Here is an 18,448-nt window from a genome sequence, read left to right as displayed (position 1 = left end):
GCCTGGGGGCAGAGACGTGACTGACAACCTGGGCTCGTTCCAAACCCGTCATAAATTGGTGCTTGAACAGGAGTCCTTTGGCGTCATTTCTGGATGCTCAAGATATCCCCATAGACTTCATTAGGAACCCTTCAGAGCCTTATGTCGACACCAAGGGTAAACGGGATGGGGGAATGGTATACCACATGGCCAAAAGTATGTGGACACCCCTAATTAGTGGGTTTGTGAATCGTGAAATGCGAAAAAAACAATGTTCCATTTTATGAAAGCATTTATCATTTATTTTATGCTGTAATTTTGGTTATGTTAAGATCTGGCAAGATACACTGTTCCGTTCTACCCTTGTCATCGATTTAAAGTAACATGTCTACCCTTGGCTTCAACATAAAGATGCTGAGGATTTCTACTGAAGTCTATGGGGATACCTAAGGCTTCCAGAATTGACATCAAAGGCCTCCTTCTACATCTCTATAGTGACGCCGAGGGTTTCTGCCAAAGCATCAATTTATGACGAGTTTGGAACGAGACCAGGTTGTCAGTCACTTCTTTCCCCTTGGATGTTATGATCCCCCAGGTACAGTAAATCCCACACTTGACTACTTGAAAGTACTTCTGGGAAAATCCCCCTCAGTGGCTGGAACGCCACCCAAACTCCTCCTTTCAGTTCATATGTATGTTTGGCCTGCAGTTACAACAGTGCGGGCAAAACAGTCATTTGAAGCTACGTAATGCATACTAACTGTCCCAGCTTGCAATTTAAAGCTAACACCAAAGATGTAATGAGATTTTATTCATTTAGTTATTCATTTATACCTTTGCACACATCTCAAAAAGTGTGTAGGCTGATTCCTGAAAGATGGCAGCAGACGGGTGATGAACAGTTCAAATACTTTAATTTTACCCAATCAGCTGTAAAAGGGGCATCCAGTGTTTTGAGGATGGGATATCACATTTGGTGCAAAATAAGTCAAAAATCTAGCTACAAGCAATTACTCTTGCAATTATTTAAATTCTACTGTTGTTCAGGGAACTACAAACATCCAGTCATGCTATAGTTTTTATTTTCTTTTCCTGCTCCAGATATACTACAGCACACATGCAATACTGAAACTGAATTCTCCTAATGCCTGAGCTGTCACCGAGATTTGATTTCCTGCTCTGTGAGAATGTACTCAGGAAAGGTGATGAGGCAGCAATCACTGTGCGCCTGCATTGGCCAGGCTTGATTGGCTGACCTCCAGAGGTTTCCCATAATGGGTACTAGAGACTCTGAATCACACACACACGCACACACACACACACACACACACACACACACGCACACACACACACACACAGACGCACGCACGCACACACACACATACGAACGCATGCACACACGCACACACGCGCATGCACACACGCACACACACACACACACACACACAGTTGGGCACGCGAAAGACCACGCTGAGAGATAATGTGACAGCTATTATACTCCGGCCTCTTCAATTTAACGATTAATGGGGACACATCGTAAACCTCAAACCAAAATGTTTCGAATTCCAAAACAACTGTCGTTATTCATTCTAAACGCATTAACGCATATCTATATTAAAATCAATAGCAGGGATTCAACACTATGAGCCTGCTTGCATATCAAATAAGTACTTTAACCCTTATAAGGTGTAAGATTACAAAAATGTTATTAGAGTGTTCTTAATTGAGCATTCTAACAATGATAAAACAATCACTACTGGTAATTGAGAGAAAAGAAGTTTGAGAACACTGAGTCAGAATTTTGAAGAAACAAAAAAAACCATTCCATAAAACCTCCCGTTTTGAAAATGTCAACACAGGAGTGCTCAGGTAAAAATGTCACACAAGCTAATGACTGTAGATTTCATTTTACTTGGGGAAACACCACACAAGTAAGTAAGTAATACAGAATATATTTATTCAGTTTTGTATGTCTGTTTAGCAATCTGTAGTATCCTGTTTCACATGGATCATTATCTGTTTTTTTTTAAAGTTAAAAAGCCATTAAAACGAAATTGAGTAAGCAACATTTCACAAAGCGGAATTACTCAAAGCAGTTTCATTTATTTGAGACGAGGGAGGTTTTATCAAGGGGCCAAGTAATGTGTTGTCTTAATTATTTTTATATGTCATATTAGTTTACAATTAAATTAAATTAAAGCTTTATTTCTTGAGTGGTCCCAATAGAATATGCAGACAACAAAATGTTTCTTCCCCGAAGCATTTCAAGTTCAGCTGTCAAAGCAATGCATAAAATACATTTTTTAAAGGTTTATAATAATTTAATAGTATAATCCACATAAATAAAATGTAAAAAAAGAAAAAGAAAAATCTACGCCTTGTATTCATTTGTAAGCTCTGCACCTGTGCGCTGAATTTTAAAGATTTAATCTTGTGCCAATGGAAATCAGGGAGTGCCTGTCGGGAGCCAGCCAAAGGGAAACCAATCAGCAGAGTGAGTGACGATTCGGCTGGCACCCCCATCGAACTGATGCTGGATCGCACACATTTCTGTATCTGATTAAAACGGTGGCCATGCGTTCTGGCAAATAATGTATTCATAGGATTTTATCTGTTTATGCGAAATGGTATTTCTCTGACTTTCTATCTAGCTCTGAGACGCGATCGACGTCTGCCGTACTGTACCCCATGTTGGGAGACTCCCGTACGTCTCGCTGCCCTGTGGTAAATCTGCGCCATTCGTCTCCACAGATGATGAAGTCATTTATGAAGAGGAATGAAAAATGAGCAACTCTATGGGGGAGTCAGTTCTGCGTGTTTTTCTACACTTCCTGACGTGACATCACTTCCTGATGTGACACCACTTCTTGACGTGAGTGCAGTCCCGTCACTGAACGGAGGAAAGGGAGAATTGTGTGGTTGTACAGTCAACGACCATGCCATACTTTCCACTGACCAAGCAGAGATTTTGCTGGGGAAGTAAAGTTATTTAAAAATGAAGGATATTCCTTCGAAAATGACTCAACGCCTCTGGGAAACAGGGCCTTAAGACTACATAATCCGTGCTCATGCTGGCTCTGACTGCTGCCACATCATGTGAGAGGACCAAGGGGCATTGGCACGGATGTTTCTCCCAGAATACATGAGCCCCTTTCTACAAAACAGGCGGAGTGGTTGAGTTCAGTCCAGAAGGTGGCTTTCTTACCATGTGTATGCATTGCTGAATCATTTTTTTAAAAACTGCCTTTTTTTTGCCTTTCCTGCATAAAGCTGGCAAAAGATCTGGTGCAATCAAAATAATAGTTTCTTCTTAGTTATATGTAAAGAATTTAATAAAATAAAAGAAGCTGGGATATTTTAGGTTAAGACTTTTTTAAAAATCATTTCCTATCCAAACCCTGGCAGTCCCGCTCTGTGTGTGTGCGTGCATGTGTGTGTGCGTGCGTGCATGTGCGTGCGTGTGTGCCTCTGTGTGTGTGTGTGCGTGTGCCTGTGTGTGTGCATGCATGCATGTGTGTGTGTGAGCGTGTGTGCATGTGTGTGTGTGTGCGCGTGTGTGTGTGTGCGTGTGTGTGTGTGTGCATGTGTGTGTGTGTGTGTGTGTGCGTGCGTGCGTGTGTGTGTGTGTGTGTGTGCATGTGAGCGTGTGTGTGCATGTGTGTGTGTGTGTGTGCGCATGTGTATGTGCGTGTGAGCGTGTGTGTGTGTGTGTGCGCGTGCGCGTGTGTGTGTGTGTGTGTGTGTGTGCACGCGTGTGTGTGTGTGTGTGTGTGTGTCTGCATGTGCACACGTCTATAGCAGGGCGGAGCCGGTTGGAAAATTATTACCATGCCTGGCATCTTTGATCACAGCCGCGGTAATTATAAGGGCCCACTTTGGCGCGCTCCTCCCTCCTGCCCCCAGGGGGCAGTATTTCCGTGCCCGGTACGGGTGCGCTCAGGCTCCGTTCCGTGGGAGCGGGCAGAATGAAGCGGTTAACAGGAACAGGGCTGGGATTCCCGCCGCGTGCCGGGACCCCGTGTCACTTTCATTAGTCATGAGCCCCTTTCGTTTGGACACGGGGACGGCACGCATGCCCCTGAATACCAATTAGGGGCGCAGGGGGGGGCGGCACATCTGCATTCAGAGCCCCCCGGTCTCCAAGGCTCGTTTCGTTTTCTTTTTTTTTTTTTTTTTTTAACTGGAAGATTCCAAATGAGGGTTACAGAAGCGCGGAAAAAACGCCGTGCTGTATTTATCAGAACCGCTACCTTCTGGAAAAAAAAAATAAAAATAAAAAATAGAAATTAAAAAAATCTATTTAGAAATCTAAAAAGCCTAAAATAACTATATTTATGTGATTAAATATTTCAAGAACATGGTCCGATGGACATTTATTAATCATCAGACGTTAAAAAAAAGACACGAGGGACTTCTGTACATGATGCTGAACTCGTTGATATTGAAGCCTCTCTTGCCTCGCTCTCTGTCTGTCTCTCACATCCATTCTTACCGAAGCTTAGACCGTTCGTTCGGAACTGCTGCACCACGGATTAATCAAACCTCATTAAGGCCGGGAGAATTTTTCATGTATTAATTAGACCCTCGCCATATCTCTACACATAAAACCAGAAAAGAGACTGTCAATTCTTCTTCTTTTTTTTCTTTTTTTTTTTGCCTTAAAAGAAAGATCTACGGGTTCACTTTCCAGGGTGACAGTTGTTGAAACAGATCTCCTCCCTTTTTATTAATTTTTTATTCCCTAGACTAATTCCAGTTTTAACAGTTATTTTCCCTTACCCCTTACTATTTGTATTTGTATGACCTTCAAATTGACTTTCTAGCCTCAGGGCATTTTCAAAAATTGCACAAAGGTGGCTGAGGAATAGAAAGTGCATGTAGGACGATTGTAAAGGTAATCTTGTAACAGGACTGAGTTAAAACAACATAGGTACTCATATGATGAGTAATACTTTGCCTCACGGTCATCCACATAAACAATAACACCGGTAGGTAGGCACTTGTACTCAAACATTGTGCTATATCCACCAGCTACACGAGAAGTAATGAACCACCACACTTTTTATCATTTGTTTCAACTCTGTCACTTATAACTTATAATATAACTCGGACTTGATTGGGGACTACAGATTCAATTTAGTCCTGGCTACTTCTGATACATCAAATGATAACATTTTTATTAAACATTGTATATGATCCCTAACTAATAAATTGTATATTTCTAATCGATTGTCAATTGTATAAACATTGTATATGATCCCTGACTAATCAATTGTATATGACTAATCGATGGTCAATTATATAAACATTGTATATGATGCCTGACTAATCAGTAAATAAACAGGATAGCTGTGCTCTCTCGGCTATACCAACCGTGCATGCTGCTTTAAATATAAAACAGATAACTCTGTTACCTGAAAAGAACTGTGAGCAAGGAAGTAATATGATTTATGAGGAGTCGTGGGAGGACTGAGTAGAACAGGATCTTGCAGTTTTTTTTCTCTCTTACTTTTAGGCTAGATTAAACTTGGATGCTACAAGCGAGAAGACAAAGGAAGAGCACGATTGCCTTCATCTCTCTATCACCATTACCATCCAGGCAAAGACGGGAGGAAAACACCCATTGCTATGGCAACAGGTGATATTTGAAGACACAAGTGGTCGCTCATGGTGTTGGCGTGGGAACACGTCCTTCTCACGGTTACAGGTAAAACAAATGCGCCCTTGGAAGAGAAAAAAATTTAGCTGCAGCAACACAGCAAATTAGCCATCTTTTTTCAAAAACAACATTATTTTTTCCTCACGACAAAATAAGTTTGGCAAAGTTTAAAATGGATGTTTTAAATTGCTGGCGGACAAATCCTTCGAATCCTCAGCAATCCAAGCCACTGACCTGCTAGGAAGAGGAAACTGTCTTAAGAACTGTCTGAAATGAAGTCACTCATGATTGTCGTATGTAGTGTGTGAAAATTCAGTCATGACACGATGTATGTTCGATATGAGTGACGTGGTGCTTTTATCTGAATTCCCCAGCTTCCTCAGCTTCATCAGTGCTCACAGTCTCTTAAAACATAGTTCAGGTTTGTTGGGAATATTATATTTAGCTTTGGAATTTGGAGTTCAAGGGGCTCAATAGTTAAATGTATCTACTATGTTAAACGAAAATTCATACATTTAAGATCTATCCATTCACTATTATTGTCGTGGTACATTTTATGATATAATGTGCGGTTATTTTATAGTTATTTTCAAAAAATCTTCCACAGGAAATGTGTAACACAATTGCAGGCTGACACATGGTAAATTACAGAAGCTCTCAGTGCATGCTCTGAGTTGAAGCTGTGGAGCGTTTGAGGTGGCCTGATGAGGATCTGCCCTTCTGCAGTCAGGGCAGAATGATGCCTCCTGAAGGATCCATTTGGCAGATGTTTCTGCGGGGAAGCGATTGAGGATAACTAGGTGATCGCACACCGGGGGGGGGGTTTGCTCTCTCTGTCTCTCTCTCTACCCCATCCTGCATGTCACTGGGTATCACGTTCCAGTTCAGAGGCTGCACAACAGGCTCTGCTGCTCGTACCTTCTTATGTGAAGGTAAAGGAAAGAAAGAAAGAGAGAGAAAGAAAAAAACACAGATGACACAAGTGCCGATAAAGGGTGCCCCAGAGGGTCCAATCTTTGACTGTGATATTTAACTTCAAGAAGCAAGTAATGCTACATGGGAATGCAAAATATTAGCGCTATGAATTTTAAAATCATGCAGAAATAGGCGGTATATTTTACTACTGATACTACTACTACTACAACTACCACTGCCACTACTACTACTACCACTACTATGGCTGCTGCTACTATTACTACTACTGCTGATACTACAACTGCTGCTATTAGTACCGCTGTAGTAGTACTACTACTTCTATTTTGTTCACACTAGGTAGCAGCTAACTTGCTAGTGTACGTCTGTAATACATAGCACACAAAGCAGCCTTTCTGTGTGGTTTATTTATTTATTAATTAATCCATGTAGGTCAACATGAATGCATGCTTCTTATACACTGTATGCATGATTAAAAGGTGCCAAGACTTGTTCGAGCCCCTTAGAGCACACGGTATTATGACTAGTTAACATTCAGCGTGCACAGAATTTGGTAAACAAGCTGCATGCGCTGTGAACCATTTCGAGCAATTCTATGCTCCAGAGACACGGTTTTCCACTAAGTTCGAGTGAAAGCATGATTACAACGGATGCAAATGTGTATGGGAAAAAAAGCGGTAAACTAACAAAAAAACAAAAAAAAAAAACGACATACATTGAAGTGAAAAATAAAAGCTTAAGCTGGAGTGCATTATAAGAACAGTGGCTCTCTGGAGGAGAATTTACTTATGAACATTAATGCGTGTTGACTCAGCTACATCCGTCGAGGAAATAGCCCACTAACTGAACCCCCCCTACTGTGGCCTGCTTCCAGATGTTCTGGCTGCTACACAGAGCGCTTTTAGGGCCGGCTCTAAAATTTCCACAGCGAGCTACTCGGGGATGCTTTATAGTTCGGTTGTCAACGCGTCAACAGACGGGCGGCGGAGCTGATGAAAGCGCACACCTGCGCTGCCCACGCTCACGCTGAGAGCTGCACCTGGGCGATCTGTTCCTACCTGGCGGTCAACGGCAAACTCCAGACAACTAGAAACTTTTTTCTTTTTTTTTTTTTTTTCCCTCCCTGGCGCGTTCCAATTATCTGAAGAAAAGAAATGGGTTATCGCAGCCGCCGTGAGTGTTATCTTTCCTTAGGTCGGTGGAGAGAAGGCTGGTGAGACAGGAATGTGAGACGGGGCTAACATGGGATTTAATCGCTGGGGAGAATGCCCTGGAGGAGAGACCCCGCGGAAACCGGAGAACACGGCTGCTTTTATCCGACAGCGAGACGGCTTTCTCAGAGACGAGGCTCGTCAGCGGCGGGTGCGCGGAGGACTGCCAGCCCGGGCTGTCCGCCCCCACACCGCTGGTAATGGAGGCGAGCGAAGCATTTATCTGTCCGTTCGTTTCTTTTTTTTAAAAGGACAGCCGAGGCAGCGGGCTCCAGGGCCGATCGCTCACACTGTTTCACACAGATCGGGCTCCAGTCGTTCCTCTGCGCTGGCTGACGGGCAGACGGTCCCAGCTCGTTCACCTCACCTCATTCTATTTCAGAGCGTTTCAGTCTTACTCTGCCTAGCTCTGCTGTTCGTATCTGTGCATATAGTACAGAGAGGAAAAGGACTGTGTAACGCAACATGCGTGCGTGTTTGCGTGTGTGTGTGTGTGTGCGCGTGTGTGCAAAACTCGCCTGCAGGTGGTATTCACATTGAATTATGACATTAGTTAAAGCACAGTCTTTTGTACTTTGTTCCCTTGGCGACCGGCATTTTTTTCCAATTCATTGTTTATCTGTTTTGACAACTGGCCAATGGGTTGAAATGTTCTGGAAATTTGCAAACAAAATTGCCATCGCTGCCTAATGAAGCTGCAGAGAACTAAACAATTACTTTACTGAGACTGCATCACACACAGGCACACATTCTCTCTCTCTCTCTCTCTCTCTCTCTCTCTCTCCCTTTCTCTCTCACACACACACACACACACACTTTCTTCAACACAAATGGAGAGAGGATGAGGATTGAAGAGAATGATGCAGTTCATTCAATCAGACTCATCAAATAAATGTAATTTAAATTGTACTGATGATAGGCAGTGGCTAGTATTTTCCACTGATATTTGTCTTCAGTACTCAGCTAGAACAACAACAAGCTTTCCCTGTTTAAAGCAACTGGCATGGAAATATGTTCACTTTCTTATTGGCTCCTGGAAACTCTTAACTGTTGAAAAAGCAAGTGTTCATATATTCTCAAATTAAAGCAAATCCGAAGAATCCGTAGTAAACTGTAAGTGAAAAACATTTCCGTAATTAAACTCTAATGATATGCTTCCTAACAGTCCCAGCTCTCACCGTTAGCGAAACAGCGCTGGAGGTGTAATTGCTCAGCCTCTCAGACGGGTGCTTGGGCGTTGTGCTCTGGTCGTGCCTAGTCGCTTTTTAAAATCGCACCCGCTGCTCCGGTGCCTCATTGGTGCCCTTTGTAATCACTCGTTTGATTGGCCGGCCCGACCGACGCACTCAGTTCTCTCATTCCGGATCATTTATGCAATCAGGCCTTTCCTGGGTTCTGATGGGGGAACCCCCCTCGTAAGCCTAATGCAAGGCCCTCATTTTCCAAATTGCTAAGCACGCCTGTGTTTCAGGTAGCGCCCCCCTCCTCCCCGAAAATGACTGGCGCCTGCTAAGACGCCTGCTAAGGGGCCCTTAAGAAGAACTCGGTAATCTCCCCTTTCAGAATGGCTTTAATTGTGGCTTTAACCTTTATTTAAAAAAAAAAAAAAAAAAAATGTATTTATTTAGGCTTATCAACATGTTTTTCCCTCCGTCTTTGCTTTGTTATACCACTGTGCCATTGCAGAGGTTTGTGTTTTGTGAGAGAACAATTCCATTTTAGCAAATTGTGAATAAGACAGTTCAAAGAACCATAAAATACATTTTTTTAAAGAGATGTTGTGGTGCTTTATACGTATATTGGTAAACAATATTTCATTCTCATTGACATAAGAAAACTCCATACATTTAAAAAAAAAAGAAATCAGCTTCTCTCCCATGATGAAAACATCCTTTAGGCTCTGAGAATTTCTATTGCGCACTACTGAATGTCAATTAAAAGGCAATCATTGTATTCTCCACCCCCTCCCCCCCACCCCCACCCATACATTTGAGGGTTTATTGGATGAGAATGTAAAAAAAAAATATGTATAAAATAATAATAATAAAACCTGTGTTTATTGCTGATTGAAAAACCCACTAAGAAACTGCACTGGTTGGAATCCAACTCCAATGAATAATGGCTTTAAAGTAATGAAAGATACACATGTGGAGAGGAGATAAGCAGGGAAAGAGGGGATTTTATTATGCACAAAGTGAAGGAGTTCGCTGAGCGCGGCGTCTTTTCTCTGAGTTATCGAGCCGAGTCCTCGTTACGGAGCGCCACGAGCTGCCCACGGCCGTCTAGTTCGAGGGCTTCACAATGGCTCCGCCGCCCCCCCGCCCCCCTCTCGCTGGAACCTGATTGGCTGGTTGCCGGTGAGTCACGCTGACCTCACGACCGTCTAGGGAGACCCGGCTGCGCCTCGCCAGCAGCGAATCCCCTGGCGGGCGAGGCGACGGTCAGCCAACCGCCGGGGATGAGACGGAGCCCCTGGCCTGTCCTCACTTCTGCTGTGGGAGATTAATATTAATGCGCACGCTTTGTGTTTTTAAAAAAAAAATATATACTTTGCATTTGATTAGCCGACCGCAGCCTCTGGCCATTTTGAGCTGGCAGAACATCCAGCGAAGGGAAACAGAGGAAATGAATGCATGAAATTTCACGCTTTACACCCCCAACACCCCCCCCACCCCACCCCACCCCCCCTATGCTGCAGTTAATCCTATCTGTCAAACCCCTTCGAGGCACTCCTGGTGATTGAGCCGGATGGTAACCATGTTTGTGTAGGCACGCTGAACTTCAATGGGAGCAGTCCTCTTCCTGGTCTAACAAGTGTTCTTAGAGAGAGGAGCTTTTTTAGAGGTCCCCCCCCCCCACACACACACACACTGTTTCCAATTAGCCAACTCCAAAGCCTCAGGGGGAGAGTCTAAATGCAGGGAGATCCCTGACAAAGCGATGAAGAATCTTGGGTGGGCACATGATGTGCTGAGCCAATCAAAGAACAGGAAGCCATAACCTAGGGGTTATCTCAATTTACTCATGAACCAATTATTTTAGTTATAAAATGATTCAGGTATTAATTTCACCATTCAGTGTTTAAAAAGTAACGGAGCAACGTATTAATAATTCATACGTCATATTTTAATTCATAGTGTTAAACTGATTTCAGCATGTCCAAAGCACCCACACCAGTTTTACACACACGTGGAAACGTGGCAGAGCACTGTGTAAATGTACACTGAGGCTGAGTGCTCATTGGTGGATCCTGGGTCACATGACTGGTGAATTCCATCGGTGTTCGAAACATCACCTGATGAAAACTGTCGAAACATTCCTGCACTGAGGCTCGATTGCGCTCTATGGTCATGTCGGTAAAATTATTTCTGTTCTCACGAAGTCTAGGCCTGACTCAATGGGGGATGTTTTGGTTTTGGTTTCCCTTGATAGAAAATAAAATGTAGGCATCTCAAAATAATTCTCAAATTGTTATTGTCCTATTAGATGGGGAGCTGAGCATTGTTCTTACCGTCAGCTGTTCCTGCATCTGGTTCGTTTATGTAGGAAATAAAAATGCTGGCCAAAATGCCGTTGTTTTGTTCTCATAAAAAGAGAATTTTGCTACATTCTCAGAAAGCATCCCCCTGAAGTGACATTATTCTTAATTAACTCAGACATGTACTTCACCGACAAAGCCAAATGTGAGGAGGCTTTTAATTAACAAGTTCAATCAAACATTTATCCAGCAATCCTTCAAAATCAAAGCGAATCACGTGTGGTTGTTTTAGCAGCCTCTTGCTACCTGCGCAGGTTGTGATGTCGCATCCTGTGGCTATGCTATTGACATATGTGCTGCTACTACTTCATGCTTAATGCAGCATTTCGACCAAATCCTTTAACGTCATTGTGAACGTGTTCTTGTAGATATGTTTGATGTAATGGCTGACTGAAATAATCGGTACAGCATCAGTACAGTAGTTTGACAGCTCGTTGAAAAGAAGAAGCAGGTTCTCAGGTTCAATTACTTCCCACTTAAAAAAAAAAAAAAAATCCTATTATTCTTTGCCCAGACGTCTGCTGAATGGATGATTTGATAATGCAAATTTGAATGGTGTTGAAATAAAACCGCTGTGACCACCATGCAACAGGAATATTCTCATTAAAAACATGTTTTTATTGTAGTCGGCTTTTATTGCACAACATCTACCAGATGGTTGACTTTCATATCTTGAAATTGAAAACCAGTTTTGATTGACAGTAAGATGTTGCTTATGAGAACAAACTGGCAACCTGAAGCAGCGAGCACTGATACAGAAGAGCAAAAATAGATAAATAGATCAAAATTGCAGCGGACAGCATAATGGGATTTCTCACTTTCTGATAATTGAAGACATTAATTGCGTTTCTAGCAATGGCACCGGTCTGCGGTGCTCACTAATGAGCAGGGCTTTGCGAGAAACGTCAATCGCTATTTCTTCTCCTCGAGGTAATTCAGAACATCTTCACGGATATCTGTCACAGATACCGTTAATGATTTTCATCTTTTGGATAAACTAAGTGCCAGTGTAACGCACTTTTCGTAATTTTTTTTATTTTTTATCGGCACCTTATGAAATGAAATGGGTGTCTATGAACTCACACTGGCTGCACTCTGACCTTTTGATAAACCAGTCAAAACCAGTTCAGCTCCTCTTTGTGGTAGGCACACCAGTTGACCTCCTTTACCACTGACCAATGAGAAACAAGACCCCAACGCTGAATTTTCCAAAGCTGTTTCTTCCTCAACATTGTGCTGGGCTGCTCCTGTACCGTCTCCAGGGTGACCTGAGGAGTGTCCGTTCCCCCTGGCAACGCAGCGAAAGTCCTACCAGCTTCCGCAACACATGACACATGGACATCATAACGTGGAAACAGATGGGATAGAATAAACGCACTTAACCCACTTTTATTGTCTTCCTTCCAGGGTCACTGTGAGCAGCTGACATAAACCTCACTGTCACATCACTCCATACCAGCCGCTTACACTTTAGTGCTATTGCTGTCCATAAGTCAAGAGAGTCCAAACTCCAGACACAGCAGCAGATGCAAGTTTTTATTTTTTATATTTTTTATTCATTTTTTATGAAGGCTTCCATTAGCTCGTAAGAAAACTAGCCAGCTGTTTTTGCCGACATGCCAGTAGCAGTGCGTGTGCTGTTGCTCGGTGTTTCATTTTTATCTTTGTGAATTCCTTTTCAAAGCAATTCATTCCTTTTCCTTTTTTATATCTTGATATCCACTTATGAAAAATCACAATTTATTGCTTTCCCTGGATAATAAGGTCTTTGCCTACATAGGATATGCAACAACAACAACAAAAACAACAACAGCAACAGCAGCAGCAGCAACAACAACAACAGGCCATGCTGGGCTGCTGTCCATGGTTTTTCTAAATTTTGGGAGACAGCAGTAAGTTCTGAGTGTCCAAGGAGGTGGTGAACCTCTCCGTTCTTCCCCACAACTTGAGGCATCACACCACATCAGTGACTTCAGGAGCCTGTATCACGAAGCAGGATTATGGAGTTAGCTGGATAACTGTGCTGAGTAAAACCCAGAACAGCTCTTCTTGCTTCAGTCCGTGTTCCTGATTTGAGAGCATTCTGGGTTTTGCTCAGTGCAATTAGCCAGCTAACTCAGTTATCCTGCTTCGTGATGCAGACTCCTGGCCACTGCTCAGAGGCACCATGACAGGCAGTTAGCTGCGTAGGCAGTCTGCCCTTTTTTAAAATCAATGAGGTACTCTCTGGTCATGAGTATAGACTCCATAATCAGCCAAGGCCAAGCAACACTGGGACCCTCATGTTTAACAGGGACATGCGACTCTCCCTGACATCGTGACAACATCCCTGTCATGCTCTCTTGGTTAATTCTGATTGGCAGGAAATTGTCTGGCTCGTGTCCTCTAGAAGTGCTGATTCCAGCGCTTAAGCCTTCAGTTGGATACAGGATTCAATTTTCTACCATCGCTTTGTGAGATTCTGCAGCATCGCCATGCCTGTTACAGATCTGTAGGTGAATGTTGCCGGAAGATCTACTGGTGAATGAATGAAAGGTGCCACGCTGACCTGGCTTACGAGTTTGAATCCGTGACATTACCAATTTTCCATGTTGTCATACTCGGGTATGTCATACTCGACTCGGGTCGAGTCGTCATAGATACACACTAAAACACCGTCGATATTTCCCCCGGCCGTTCTCTGACAAGGGGTCACACAGGCATTTTCTCCTTGACACATTAAACAACCATTCCTTACGCTGTCTTGACAGGGCGGGCGAACTCGCTGCCATGATGTGGATTGATCGATAGTTATACCTCACAACGTACACTCGCATCAGGTTAGGGAGGGTCCAGCTGAATGTCACGTCCAATTAAACTCCATCACTTTTTTCCACTCATCTCGGGTCATGTAAAATGTATTCCGGCTCTGAGCATCTCTTGCTTCAACAAGACCAGGTCAAAACCTAGTACATGGCTGGACCAGACCGGCCAATCAATGGTGTAAACTTTATCAGTCACTCACTCAGTCACAGACGTGCGCGGTGTAACTTCATCACTCACTCAGTCACTCAGTCACAGACATGCGCGGTGTAACTTCATCACTCACTCAGTCACTCAGTCACAGACGCGCGCGGTGTAACTTCATCACTCACTCAGTCACTCAGTCACAGACGTGCGCGGTGTAACTTCATCACTCACTCAGTCACTCAGTCACAGACGTTCGCGGTGTAACTTCATCACTCACTCAGTCACTCAGTCAGAGACATGCGCGGTGTAACTTCATCACTCACTCAGTCACTCAGTCACAGACGTTCGCGGTGTAACTTCATCACTCACTCAGTCACTCAGTCACAGACGTGCGCGGTGTACCTTCATCGCTCACTCAGTCACTCAGTCACAGACGTTCGCGTTAATAGGGCTGGCCCCGCTGTTGCGGTCCAGCCAAAAAAATAAAAAAATAAAAAAATGAATTAGAGCAGCAAGGCAGAACCAATCAGGAGATGGGGGGGGGGGGGGGGTTGCACTGGAATCCGGACCCGAAAGTCATTACAACAGCAGGAATAAGAACACAGCGAGGAAGCGGGACCCTGTATTTTAATTTATTATGGTTTGCTTCAAGTTGATCAATAATAGAGTCGGTGTATGATAATTATATTAAGAACTTAATTAATTGAGGAGGCGCGAGACTCGATCGAGGGGCAAACCTGCGAAGCTAATTAAGTTTCTGAGGCTTCCAATCAGCGTAATAATCCACAAGCCTTACAGTCTATTACGGGAAAGATTAATTGGCTCACTGCGATCCTCTGGGCTTTTCAGTTCAGATAGAATTCCTGGACTGGGGGAGCTGCACAAAGAAAGAATAAAAGGCTAAGAGCCCATTGGTGCACACCACAGTCTTCATTGTGAAGATTCCTCTGCTATTCCTCTGCCATTAAGAATGAAGGACCTTTGATTTGACATGACACTTCACACAAAAATGGCGGCGTGTCATGGTTGGGAGCCGGGGGAAGTGCACTATAATTGGAAAACAAAATCCTGGAGCTGATCATTTACTGTCATTTGTCTCAGCGTGCCGAGTGCGGTCACTCTGTGGGTGGGTGAGTAGGACCAAGCCTGGGCACAGATTGGCATTTTATTTATTACATTTTTTTTTCCAACCCAACTAATAGGACTGTCAGCCAAAGAAAAAAAAACTGAAAAGGGAGAGCAAACTAGAACTAATGTGAGAAAAGAGTATAAGTATTATCTAAAAAAAAAAAAAAATTAGAATGATAGAAATAATTGTGAGAAATGAAAGATTAGGCAGAATAAATCAAATTCTGAGGATTAAACTCAGTTCAATATCCTGAAAGTTCAATATCCCAGACAGTCTCCAGCATTTCCCTTGGCACTGTCCATGGTGCTGTAACCTCTGAGTGAAACATTTGAGCTGCTGAATGGACAGTGAACTAGATGGACTCTAGCTTTTTCTTTTCTTGTGCTTTCATTCACAGCAACCAAGTGTATTATTATTATTATTATTATTATTATTATTATTATTATTATTATTATTATTATTATTATTATTATTATTATTAGTAGTAGTAGTAGTAGTAGTAGTAGTAGTAGTAGTAGTAGGTGACATAGCTCAGGAGGTAAGACCGATTGTCTGGCAGTCGGAGAGTTGCCGGTTCAAACCCCGCCCTGGGCGTGTCGAAGTGTCCTTGAGCAAGACACCTAACCCCTAACCCCTAACTGCTCTGGCGAATGAGAGGCATCAGTTGTAAAGCACTTTGGATAAAAGCGCTATATAAATGCAGTCCATTTACCATTAGTAGTAGTAGCAGTAGCTGCAGTAGCAGTAGTTGTAGTGGTGGTTGCAGTAGTAGTAATAGTTGCAGTAGTAGTCGCAACAGCAGTATTAACAGGCTTATTAATAATTTATATTGCTTCTGGACCCTGTTCTTTCATTGTAATCAGTTGTAAGTTGATGTATTTTAGCCTCTAGGTAAGATTCTCTCATAACATCCTCTCATGTGAGCTATAACAGCTTACAGATGTGGCCACAAATATTCCTGAATAGCGAATGTCTAGACTTGGCAAGACTATTTTCTCCATTCCGTTGTCTTCATTCAAAGTGGTTTTTGTGGTACTGCCTTCCTGCTGCTGTGCATAGACTCAGGATTTACAGGAAACTTGTCTTCAGGTCTGTGTAATTTAGGTTTCATGCTGTGGGGATTTAAAAAAAAATTTTCATGTCATTAATGCTCTGGATAATGAAGCTCCTATTTGTGGAGATCCACTTGTGCTTTAAAAAAAGAAAAGAAAAAAAAACATGCCTATCCCACGGAGCAAAAAAAAAAAAAAGAAAAAAAAAAGACATCCAAACAGAGACTGAGGAATTAACAGTTTAGTCATGGAACTGCACAGCACAATTTTAATAGCACCCTTTAGCAATGGTCCCCTGGGTAAACTGATTTCCACTGATTTCCGTCTTCTTTTCTGGTTTTGGAGTGCTGGGTTTCCCCTGAAAACAGGCCTGCCATCAAGGCCTAATGCTTCACAAATCTGTTTTTTTTTTCCACAGCAGGGACCTCTTCAGAGGAGAAAAATGCCCCCCATAACATTCACTATCAACCATGCATTTTCAGCTGGCTGCTGTTTGCGACGCCACCTCACTAGGCAAATGCGACACTTTACTTTACACATATTGCCTTGATTGTCGATTTAGTCTAACTAACAATTACATTACATCACAGGCATTTAGCAGACGCTCTTATCCAGAGCGACTTGCACATCTTTATACATAGGATTTAAACTGCAACCATTTATACAAATGGATATATACTGAAGCAATGCAGGTTAAGTACCTTGCTCAAGGGTACAACGGCAGTGTCCTACCTGAGAATCAAATCTGTGACCTTTAACTTACAAGACTGGCTCCTTACCCATTGTACTAGTGATTCGAGGTGGCCGAGAAGGGTTTTCTGCCTTATCAATGAAAACATATTCTTAAGCACTGAATTTTAAACGTGCCACAGAAATGGATTTTGTCCGGGACTTTGTAGCTGCAAAGTGTTGAAAAGAGAAATGCATTACTGTGGCTCAGAGGTAGCTTATGCTATCTGTATGGGGGCAGTAGACCATGCTATATGAGAAAGCATAATCTTTATTGATTTTAATTTAATTCCCAGTTCCAGTGCCCCATATTTACGGTTTTTAAAAATTGAATTTGAAAAGTGAATTATGATAAGTCTGAGACATCAGGCCTTTAGCCAAGACCAGTGAAGGCTTTTTAAAATCACATAATATGTCTGAGCCATGTCTAAAAACCATGAATGTACATCCCAGAGGGACAGAGGGAATATGTTCCCCCTAACTTTGGAAAAACATCAAATGCCCCCCCATATTATTAGGTGGCGTTGATAGTGCAGCTTATTCAGGAGGCTTGCCTGTCCACTGAAAGGGACAGTGTCAGCCATTGCTTCTTAACTCTCTCTGCTCCACCTGTCGAGCTGCACAGCATCACTGCATCGAAGGACAGCACCTCACATGTACTGTACCTGCCATAGGCTGACCGTCAGTTGCCAACCAACCAGAGGGGGCGCTATTGCACACTGAGGCCGGGAAACTGCCTACCTAACATGACCTTCCTTGGATGATATTTACAAGCAACTGTCCATCCCCCCTTGGGAATTCCCACAGTAGCCGTAGCTGGTGAGGGCCGGAATCCATTGCAGGCCAAGTCTCTTGTCATCGGGACTGCTCCATTAGCCGGACACACCGTCGGAGAAGCCCAGAGATGACGGCTTAAAACATCTGCTGCTGCTTGATTCTTTGTGCCATGGACTTGAATCCCATCTGTGCAGGATGACTGGCGGTTATAGCAGTTCATAGCAGTTTAACAACGATGATGATGATGGTGATGATTATGATGACGATGAGGATGAGGACAATGAAGATTAAGATGAAGATAATGATGCTGATGAAGGGGACCTTATAAGTTTAAGTGGATTTGAGCAGTCGGCCTGTGACAGCAACTTGGCTTTGCAGTGCCCCGACCAAACGCAGCTGTTATGATAATGTCAGTAAACACTGTAGCTAATGAATTTTCTGAAACCACTCAGCGAGACATTCGTCCTGCAGTGACCTGTTATTACATTATTT

General features: G+C 43.0%; 1 long non-coding RNA gene across 1 annotated transcript; it reads left to right on the top strand.

Moving 5' to 3' along the window:
- The first annotated feature begins 2,725 nt into the window (after window positions 1–2,725).
- LOC118219497 lies at window positions 2,726–18,055 on the top strand. The gene is made up of 3 exons (XR_004763783.1): window positions 2,726–2,851; window positions 5,495–5,686; window positions 17,854–18,055. It is a non-coding gene; the product is annotated as an uncharacterized LOC118219497 (long non-coding RNA).
- The last annotated feature ends 393 nt before the right edge of the window (window positions 18,056–18,448 follow it).

Source organism: Anguilla anguilla, chromosome 1 (assembly GCF_013347855.1).
Source record: "Anguilla anguilla isolate fAngAng1 chromosome 1, fAngAng1.pri, whole genome shotgun sequence".
Taxonomy (NCBI): domain Eukaryota; kingdom Metazoa; phylum Chordata; class Actinopteri; order Anguilliformes; family Anguillidae; genus Anguilla; species Anguilla anguilla.
This window is presented reverse-complemented; position numbering and strand designations above follow the sequence as displayed.